Source organism: Prosopis cineraria, unplaced genomic scaffold (genome assembly GCF_029017545.1).
Source record: "Prosopis cineraria cultivar Desert tree isolate PC_DT_omini unplaced genomic scaffold, ASM2901754v1 PC8, whole genome shotgun sequence".
NCBI lineage: Eukaryota > Viridiplantae > Streptophyta > Magnoliopsida > Fabales > Fabaceae > Prosopis > Prosopis cineraria.
The window spans coordinates 24,528,525-24,538,584 of NW_026555339.1; the positions used below are offsets into that span (position 1 = coordinate 24,528,525).

The 10,060-nt window shown below is 38.4% G+C and overlaps 1 pseudogene; it reads left to right on the forward strand.

Annotated features, from left to right (window-relative positions):
• Positions 1-9,531, forward strand: part of LOC129317497 (chloride channel protein CLC-f-like) — a 19,177-nt pseudogene extending 9,646 nt beyond the window's left edge.
• Positions 9,532-10,060: the final 529 nt, after the last annotated feature.

Sequence of the window (10,060 nt, forward strand, 5' to 3'; positions counted from 1 at the left end):
TTATTTATTTCCTGTATCCAGGCTTCAATGCGGCAGTTGCTGGTTGTTTCTTTGCTATTGAAACAGTGTTAAGACCTCTCCGTGCAGAGAATTCTCCCCCATTTACAACTGCCATGATTATACTGGCTTCTGTCATCTCATCGACTGTTTCAATGTTTTACTTGGAACCCAGTCGGCTTTTACAGTGCCTGCTTATGATTTGACAATCTGCTGCAGTTGTTTTTCTTTACCTTTGCCATATGCTATAAATGAAATTTTTATTACCAGCATGAAAATGAAACTCAAAGTTATAATGGAAAAATACTTTTCTAATTGGTTTCCTTTTCCTTAAAATGATTTGATATTGATATTGTTCACAAGTAAGATGTGGCCAGTAACTCTGAATTTTAATATTCTCTAACCTGTCATGATAGCTTGAGATATTCAACTTCTGAGGAATTTTATATTTCTTAGTAAACCTCAAATTTAATATTCCTAGAATGTAATTTCATCTTCTGGCCACTCAGTTACTTCATGGAAAGATATTAAAATTAGAAGAAATATGGTAATATTCTTGACCTTGCTAAATAACTTCTCTCCTGAATGTGTCCTTGAAGTTTTGGGGTTGTTATAGTTTGTAACAATCTTAATTTCAAGTTTGAAGTACCATTTTGGTCAATGACGTTTGAGTGCTTTATAGTTTGTTTATTATCCTTCTGCCAAAAATTTCTTGACTTCAAGCCAATAGTTATGACGAGACAATATACAAGTGACTTGATATTGTTCAGAAATATTATCCCTCTCTTGTGACATACAAGATTACTAAAAGATCGATGGATTTCTTTGCCTTACCGAACTATCTAGTTACTGTCTAACTCACCAGTTCCATTTCTAAAACTTCTAAAGAATGCCATTATCTGCATTGATATAACCTGCAGAAGAAGCAGGAGAATCAATCTAGTATCTAAAACTTCCAATTCTTAGTATTGTGGGGGCATTGTTACCAAATGAATTGCCTAACATTTTATTATGATGCAACCATGCAGAACTACCTTTATACCTGATATTGGGCATGCTATGTGGTGTTGTAAGTGTGGCCTTTACTCGATTGGTTGTTTGGTTTGACAAATTCTTTGAGGTCCTTAAGGAGAAATTTGGCCTTCCTACTGTGGTTTGCCCTGCTTTAGGTGGTCTAGGAGCTGGGGCTATAGCTCTTAAATACCCTGGAATACTGTACTGGGGATTTACAAATGTAGAAGAAATTTTACATACTGGGAAAAGTGCTTCAGCTCCTGGAATATGGCTGCTGACTCAATTAGCCGCTGCCAAGGTTATTGCCACAGCTCTTTGCAAGGGGTCTGGGCTTGTGGGTGGTCTTTATGCGCCAAGTTTAATGATTGGTGCTGCTGTTGGTGCTGTTTTTGGAGGCTCTGCTGCAGAGCTTATCAATTCAGCCATTCCTGGAAATGCTGCTGTTGCCCAACCCCAGGCATATGCACTGGTATGGTGACCCTTGTGCATTGCTCATTTCAAGTCTGATTTTGTTTAGATATATTTTTATTATTGTAAGTTCATGCAAGGAATAATTAGCTTCCACTGCAGGTTGGAATGGCTGCTACACTAGCATCAGTTTGCTCAGTACCATTGACTTCAGTTCTACTTCTTTTTGAGCTGACAAAGATTATAGAATATTACTTCCTCTCATGGTAAACATTTTTTTTTTTTTTACTATTCCTTACCATTGCAATAGAAAGGTGTATACCTCTGTATATGGTTAATGAAATGAGTCAAGTGCAAAACTTATTTTGTTTTCTAAAGGAGATCATTTGGTGTGTTCTTAATTTCCAACAGACAGTTGTGCATAGTGCATAATTGTGGTTAGACCTAGTATTTATTCTATTCAATGTAAATATTTGTTATTATTTTGTGGGATACTGGGTAGTAAGAGTAGGAGGTTTTTTACGAGATTATTTCCTATTTCTCCTCCTCTGAATCAATCTCCATGATTCTCGGAGATATGATTGTTTTCTCTCCGGTATATATTCTCGTGCATACCTTAGATGTATATATAAGAGTTTCTCGGCTCATTCACTACATGGTATCAGAGCACCGTGACTTCCCAGTGCTGTCCGACGCCGAGAACTCTGAGACAGAAAGTACCGAGCACGAGTCGAACCCAGTTCACAGTTCTCCCATTTCGAACAGTGATGGGTCCTCGAAGACTGATCCGAGCAGGGCAGGTGGTCCCTTCGGGTCGACTACCAGCCACGAAGGATCATCGGTACACGTTATATCAGTGAAACTAAACGGTACAAACTACCGTATGAGGGCACAAGCTATGAAACTCACGATCGGAGGCCGAGGAAAAATGGGCTATCTTGATGGCTCATCGAAGATCCCAGAAGACCCCAAGACGCAAGAGTTCCAGCAATGGCACACCGAAAATTCACTGGTATCATCATGGTTAATAAATGCCATGATTCCAGAAATTCAACAAAGCTTTATGTTTCTCCCCTCAGCCCATGAAATCTGGAAGGCAATACGAGATTCATACTCTGATGGGAAGGACTTAGCTCGGATATATGAGCTCAAAACGAAGGCATGGACACTGCAACAAGGAGAACGTGATGTCACTGCCTTCTGGTTAGAACTGAATGCTATATGGCAGGAACTAGACTTAATGACAGATGTGGAATGGTCTAGCAGTAGTGATGCAATTCGGTATAAGGAGAAAGTTGAAAATGAGCGTGTATTTCAGTTTCTTGCTGGATTAAATCAGTCCCTGGATGATGTACGAGGACGAGTCTTGAGTCGTGCACCACTCCCATCAACCAGGGAAGTTTTTTCTGAGGTACGTCGTGAAGCCTCGAGACGCAAGGTCATGCTTCCTGGCACTACCCCTACTCTAGTACCTACTCTAGATTCTGCTGCTCTTGTAAGCAAGAGCAGTGACGCAAACCAGAAGAATCAGAAAGGGAAGGTTTCTTGTGAACATTGCAAGAAGATTGGGCATACCCGTGACACTTGCTAGGATATCCATGGAAAACCGACTGATTGGAAGCCAAGAAAAGGAAAAACACGAGGATACCACGCTTCTCATGATGTGCCACCAGATAAAATAGATTCAACTTCATCAACACCAGAGATTGATAAGGAACAGCTCGGTAAGTTACTCGAGATGCTCAGTATGCTTCAGAAGAATGAGAAAAATCAGAAACCGAATCATACTGCGTCAGTGGCTCATAAAGGTAACTGTGCCTTACTTAACTCTACTAGTAACTTCAAATGGATTGTGGATACAGGGGCAACTGATCATATGACTTCAGACTCTAAGCTATTTAGTACCTATGTCCCTAGTGCTGGAAATGAGACAGTAAGTACAGCAAATGGGTCATCTTCGTCGATAGCAGGAACAGGCAGTGTTGTTATCTCTGAAGCTATGAAATTAGAACATGTTCTACATGTACCATATTTGGCCTGTAATTTGCTGCCCATTAGTAAATTAACTAAACAGGCTAATTGTTGGGCTCACTTTTGTTCCACTCATTGTATTTTTCAGGATCTCTCATCGAGGAAGATGATTGGGAGTGCTAAGGTGCATAATGGTCTTTACTATCTTGATGAATCAACCGTGAGTAGTCTTTGGTCTCAAATTCAATGCAATGTCGCATCTACCTATGAAAATAAAGACTTTAAAGATCTTATGTTATGGCATAGGAGACTAGGTCACCCAAATTTTCAATATTTATGTTGTCTGTTTCCAGAATTTCAAGTCAATAAAAACACTCCATTTCATTGTACTGATTGTGAGCTCGCTAAACATCACAGATCCGTTTTCAAACCTATTGAGTACAAATCTACTCGTCCTTTTTCTATCATTCATAGTGATTTGTGGGGTCCTACTCGTGTCACTAATCGAACTAATACAAAGTGGTTCATCACATTTATTGATGATCATACTAGGATGTGTTGGGTTTACTTATTGCAAGATAAATCCTCTGTTCCCTCTGTGTTCTCTGAGTTTTATACAATGATAAAAAACCAATTTGACACCACAATTCAAGTGCTTCATACTGATAATGGAACTGAATACTTCAATAACACCATGCATATGTTTCTAACAGAACACGGAATTATTCATAAAAGCACTTGTCCGAATACCCCTCAACAAAATGGCATTGCGGAAAGGAAAAACAAACACCTGTTAGAAGTTGCACGTGCTTTACTCTTTACCTACAATGTTCCTAAATTCTTTTGGGGTGATGCAATTCTCACAGCTACATACTTAATCAACCGCATGCCAAGTCGTGTTCTCTCTTATATTTCACCGCTTGAAAAATTACAAGAATGTCACTCTGTCACTCACCTCACCACTAATCTTCCCCTCAAAATCTTTGGTTGTACCACCTATGTTCATTCTCATCATTCCCATAAATTGGAACCCAAAGCTGTCAAATGTCTCTTTCTTGGTTACTCTTCCACACAAAAGGGGTATAAATGTTTTGACCCAACTACCAAACGACTTTACATCAGCCGGGACGTTACCTTTGTTGAAAATGAACCTTTTTATCCAAATGGCTCAATTCAGGGGGAGAGAGGGAGTGATCTTCAGCCTTTGGAAAGTGAGAAATACTCAATCCACGATCCTTTGTTCACGAGCTCAGATCCTTTGTTACCTATACCAGAAAATTCTCGGGTTCTTAGGCCAGAAACTGAAGTGAAAAGTCTTTCAAAATATAATAAAGATGCTGGTATTGCACTGGACAAGACATCAATAACCTACTCAAGGAAGAAATGGAAAAAGAGGGAGACTATTATGACTGACGTACAATCAGAATCTGAACTGAAAGAGGTTCCTGAAGCGGAGAACGTAGAAGGTGCTGTGTTTCCTCAAGAATCCGAGGAAGAAGCAGTGACCGAAAGGGAGGAAGTGGATGAGTTAGACCTACCTATAGCTCTCAGAAAGCAACCGAGGGCCTGCACACAACATCCTATTCAGAGGTTTGTGAGTTACCGTACATTATCCTCACAATTTCGTGCATTTATAACTGATCTTGACAAGGTAAAGATTCCTAATGATGTGCATGAAGCACTGAGTGTACCTGAATGGAAGAAGGCTGTAATGGAGGAAGTAAATGCCTTAGAAAAGAATGACACATGGGAGATAGTAGATCTTCCAGAAGGAAAGAAAATTGTGAGCTGTAAGTGGGTATTTACCCCTAAATATGATGCTGATGGAAAATTAGACAGATTGAAAGCAAGGTTGGTGGCAAGGGGGTTTACTCAAACATATGGCTTGGATTACAAAGAAACATTTGCACCTGTGGCCAAGCTTAACACTATCAGAATTTTGATTTCTGTAGCTGCAAACTTGGACTGGCCCCTACATCAACTAGACATAAAGAATGCCTTCTTAAATGGTAACCTAAAAGAAGAAGTTTTCATGACTTTACCCCCAGGTTTTGAGGAAGGGAGAACCAATCAAGTGTGTAAGTTGAAAAAATCTTTGTATGGGTTAAAGCAATCACCTCGAGCTTGGTTTGACAGATTCTCAACAGTTTTGAGAGCTGAAGGGTATAAGCAGGGGTTGGCTGATCACACTATGTTTGTGAAGAGGGAAAATGGAAAAAGATGTATCCTCATTGTATATGTTGATGATATAATTGTCACAGGTGATCATAAGGAGGAGGTGGATAGAATAAAGAGGGCTCTGGGAAAGGAGTTTGAAGTGAAAGACTTAGGCAACTTGAAGTATTTTCTAGGTATGGAGGTTGCAAGGTCACAGCAAGGGATTTATGTGTCCCAAAGAAAATATATTATTGATTTACTTGCCGAAACTGGCATGTTGGGATGCAGACCTGTAGACACACCCATTGTTGTTAAGAAAAAAAAGGAGAAACTGAAGGAAAATCAGGAAGGTGAGGCAAATGGAGTTGAATCCAAGAAAGATGGTTGTGGGGAGGAAGAAGAAGAAGAAGAAGAAAAGAATGAGCCAGTAGACAAAGAAAAATACCAAAGATTAGTTGGTAAACTAATTTATCTCTCTCACACTAGACCAGACATAGCTTTCGCAGTAAGCGTTGCAAGCCAGTATATGTGCGACCCTAGAGAGAGACATATGGAAGCTGCATATAGAATCTTGAGGTACTTAAAGGGCACACCTGGTAAAGGATTGCTGTTTAAGAAACAAAACCTAAGATCTATAGAAATATATACAGATGCAGATTGGGGAGGAACATACAAGGATAAGAGGTCAACATCAGGTTACTGTTCCTTCGTATGGGGAAATTTAGTCTCTTGGAAGAGTCAGAAGCAAAGAGTGGTCTCAAGAAGTAGTGCAGAATCAGAACTAAGGGCTCTAGCTCAAGGCATCTCAGAGGTACTATGGGTAAAAAGAGTCATGGATGAGATACATGTCAGAATTGATTCCCCATTGAAGCTTTATTGTGATAATAAAGCGGCAATAAGTATGGCTCTAAATCCAGTTCAGTATGAAAGATCCAAACATGTGGAGATTGACAGACATTTTATAAGGGAAAAGGTTGAAGAAGGAGTCGTCTGTCTCATTTATCTGCCAACAAGACTCCAAGCTGCTGATGTGCTCACCAAAGGATTACAAAGAACAGCATTTGATGGTTGTATAAGCAAGTTGGACATGATTAGTATCTATGATCCAACTTGAGGAGGAGTGTGGTTAGACCTAGTATTTATTATATTCAATGTAAATATTTGTTATTATTTTGTGGGATACTGGGTAGTTAAGAGTAGGAGGTTTTTACGAGATTATTTCCTATTTCTCCTCCTCTGAATCAATCTCCATGATTCTCGGAGATATGATTGTTTTCTCTCCTGTATATATTCTCGTGCATACCTTAGATGTATATATAAGAGTTTCTCAGCTCATTCACTACAATAATATTTAGCGTCATGGCAGTCTTGCTTTTTCTAAAAGCTGAAGGCATGTATTCCTCTCCCCCCCCTCCCAAAAAATAAAAAATAAAAATTGCAGCATCTTTTTATTTTTAAATTTAAAAAAGGGTCATTGTTGGACATGGGTATTACATGTCTTTTACTCATTTGTTCTGTGTAATGTATTGCTTTACAGTATTTCTCTAAATTTTCTTGTATTTAATTTAAAGTTATTTGGTACGTGGAATGCACCTGGTTTTTCAAATAACAATGACTTGTGGCTTGAATCTCAACTATGTTGCATGCTTGCTTTCAAATTTCATGATTTTTTTTTTTTTGAGTTATGTTGGGGTTTGAACAGAATTTTCAATTCTGTTTGATGTAAAAAATTCTGAACGCTGATTTTATGTTGAATTTCTCTTCGTGTGTTTGTCAATCCTGCTCTCAGGGTGCTGTTGGGTTGGCAATATGGGTTCCTTCAGTGACAAACCAGGTGAAGGATAATGATGCACCTGATTCAAGAAGCTTAGCAAGAGGATATTCTTCCCTTGCGCCTGAAGAAAATGGAGGGAACTGGAGACAAACCAATGGAGATGGTTTAGAACTCTCTGTTGTAGGAAATGTTGCTGATCTTGAAGCAATTGATGAGGAGCTTCTTCTAGAAAATCTTAAGGTTGAGAATACCTTTCTCTTTCCTCTTAACTATTAATATCACAGGTTTTGTTCTTGACTCAGCAGCATGTTACCGACTTTTGATCTTATTTTCTGGCATTTATTAATCTGGTACCTTCATGACGTCAATATATCATCATCACTCTCATTGATCAGGTTTCCCTGGCCATGTCAAAAAACTATCTGAAGGTCTCACCGGCGATGACACTGAAAGAAGCAACCAAGTTAATGGATAATGGCCAGCAGAATTGTGCCCTGGTGGTTGATGATGAAGATTTTCTAGAAGGAATTTTGACATATGGTGACATTAAAAGGTTTCTGTCCAGGAAAACTAGTGATACTTCTAAGAGTGATTCAGGGCTTCTGGAGGTATGTAGAAAGTACTCCATACCTATTTGCTTTTTGTTATATAAGCAGTTGTGTTACAAAATTCATAGAATCTTTCGTATGTCTGGAGTGGCTATTGCTTATCCGTACAATTAAATGCAGAATCAATATATCTGTTGCTTCTACTGTTTAATCATACAGCAACATGATTTGGGGGGAATGAAAACACTCCCCCAAACACACTACCAAACAAAAAAAAAAAAAATACAAGGGATAAGGTTTACATATGTATTTGCAGGAACTTTTCAGAGTAACTTTTGCAACTATGACTGAATCAATCTAATTCACCTTACTTCATATAGTAAAACTATAATTGCTACGAACAAATTTTAGAGTGTGTAGTCTTTTGACGAATATATCTGAAGTGCAATGCTGAGTAGGCTGCCTTATGAATACTGGAATTCTTCATGCCTTGATATCTAATATTTACTAGGATAGAATAATCACATCACAAGCTACTCTATAGAATCTTGTCTTTTAACGTTGCCTGTCTTGATATCAATGTACTGATGACATGCCAACTTGAAAAATTGGCAGGCAAGCATGTGTCTTGTTTCTTCTGCCTGTACTCGAGGGATTAGCTATCGTGGAAAAGAACGTGGACTTTTAACCTGTTACCCTGATTCCAGCTTGGCTATGGCCAAGGATTTGATGGAAGCCAAGGGTATTCAGCAGTTGCCCGTGGTTCAGCGGGGTAGAGAGAAGAAGCGAACAATTGTTGCTCTTCTCCATTATAACTCGCTTTGGAACTGTCTCAGGTTTTACCGATCATCTATGCTCTGATTCTATCTGCAATATCTGTTCTACTTCTTCCTTGCTTTTGGCTGATGAATATGTACTTGTTCAGGAATGAAATTAGTAACCGGAAGACACTGTTTCAAAGTAGGACAGAAAACAGTTCGGATGTGATAACTGCAAATGGACATTAACTCTGGGAAGGTGAGACTGATGGTTGTCAAGCCTCAAAGTTTGTTGGTCACTTGAGAAATTCTCGTGTAGACTAGTGGATCGCATCATTCATGCTCTATCAAATGAAAACATGCTATGTTGTACTAGTTCAATCAACTAAAATATAATATTCATTCTTTTTAATGGCTTTTATTTTTTTGTCTATCACCATCTATAACAGAATCAATTTATATTTACTAACATTTGACATGGCATGTTTTATTGGACAGAATATGGATGATGTGGTGCATTAGGTTCATGTAAGAGTTTCTTTGGTCACCCATAAGAAAGAGATTGTTCAAAGAGAGTATAATTTGTAGCAGCCACTTCTACGGAAGTATAGTTGAAAGTGTGACCGCTGCACCACGACGTGGTTCATGTTTTGGCACCTCAAAGTTAGGTGATACTTCCAATACGAGTTCAAATTTTCAGCCGTCTCAAGATTGGCAGTTTGCAACAATAACAAGTCAATATTATCATTCCTGTTTCATTGATACCCGAGATTCTTTTGTAAAATTTAGCACATAGCAACTTGTAAATTAAATGTACGAGAGGCAAGTCACTAATGAATCACACTCTGAAAAAGACTGGGATTCTTATACCCATAAATTGAAGTCCTTTAGCTTGATGACTTGATCAGTGCGTGCGTAGGCCTCTGGTTTCGTTATTATTTCTTATTGCATCTTCTTTACCCTAACAGTTTATTCTTCTGCATATTTACTATTCTTTGGTTTTAATGGGATTTAGGGACTTGATCTTGGAATTCATGGATTTTGATTCAGATATTAACTTTAGTTGATTGTAGATTTAGATATCTCCATCCTTTGTAATTATTGCTGGTTTTTCACTGTTATTCCACTGTACAAGTTCTAGCCCAAAAAAAAGGCCTTCCACAGTACAAGTGGTTATTATTATTATTTTTGTTTTTTGCCAGATAGTACAAGTGATTGTTAAACCAGCTTATTATATCTGTGGCCCCGCATGGACTGATGTAGTGATGTGGACTACATGAATCTTTATATTGTGGTGGGTTTTTAAAAAAAAAAAAAAATTCTGACGTTTTGGACTCTGGTTTCCTTTCTCTCTATCCTTCTCTCTCTCTTCCTTATCTTGGGGTCTACAAAATTAAGGCTTCATTTTACTGTCATATATTTCTTTTTCTGTT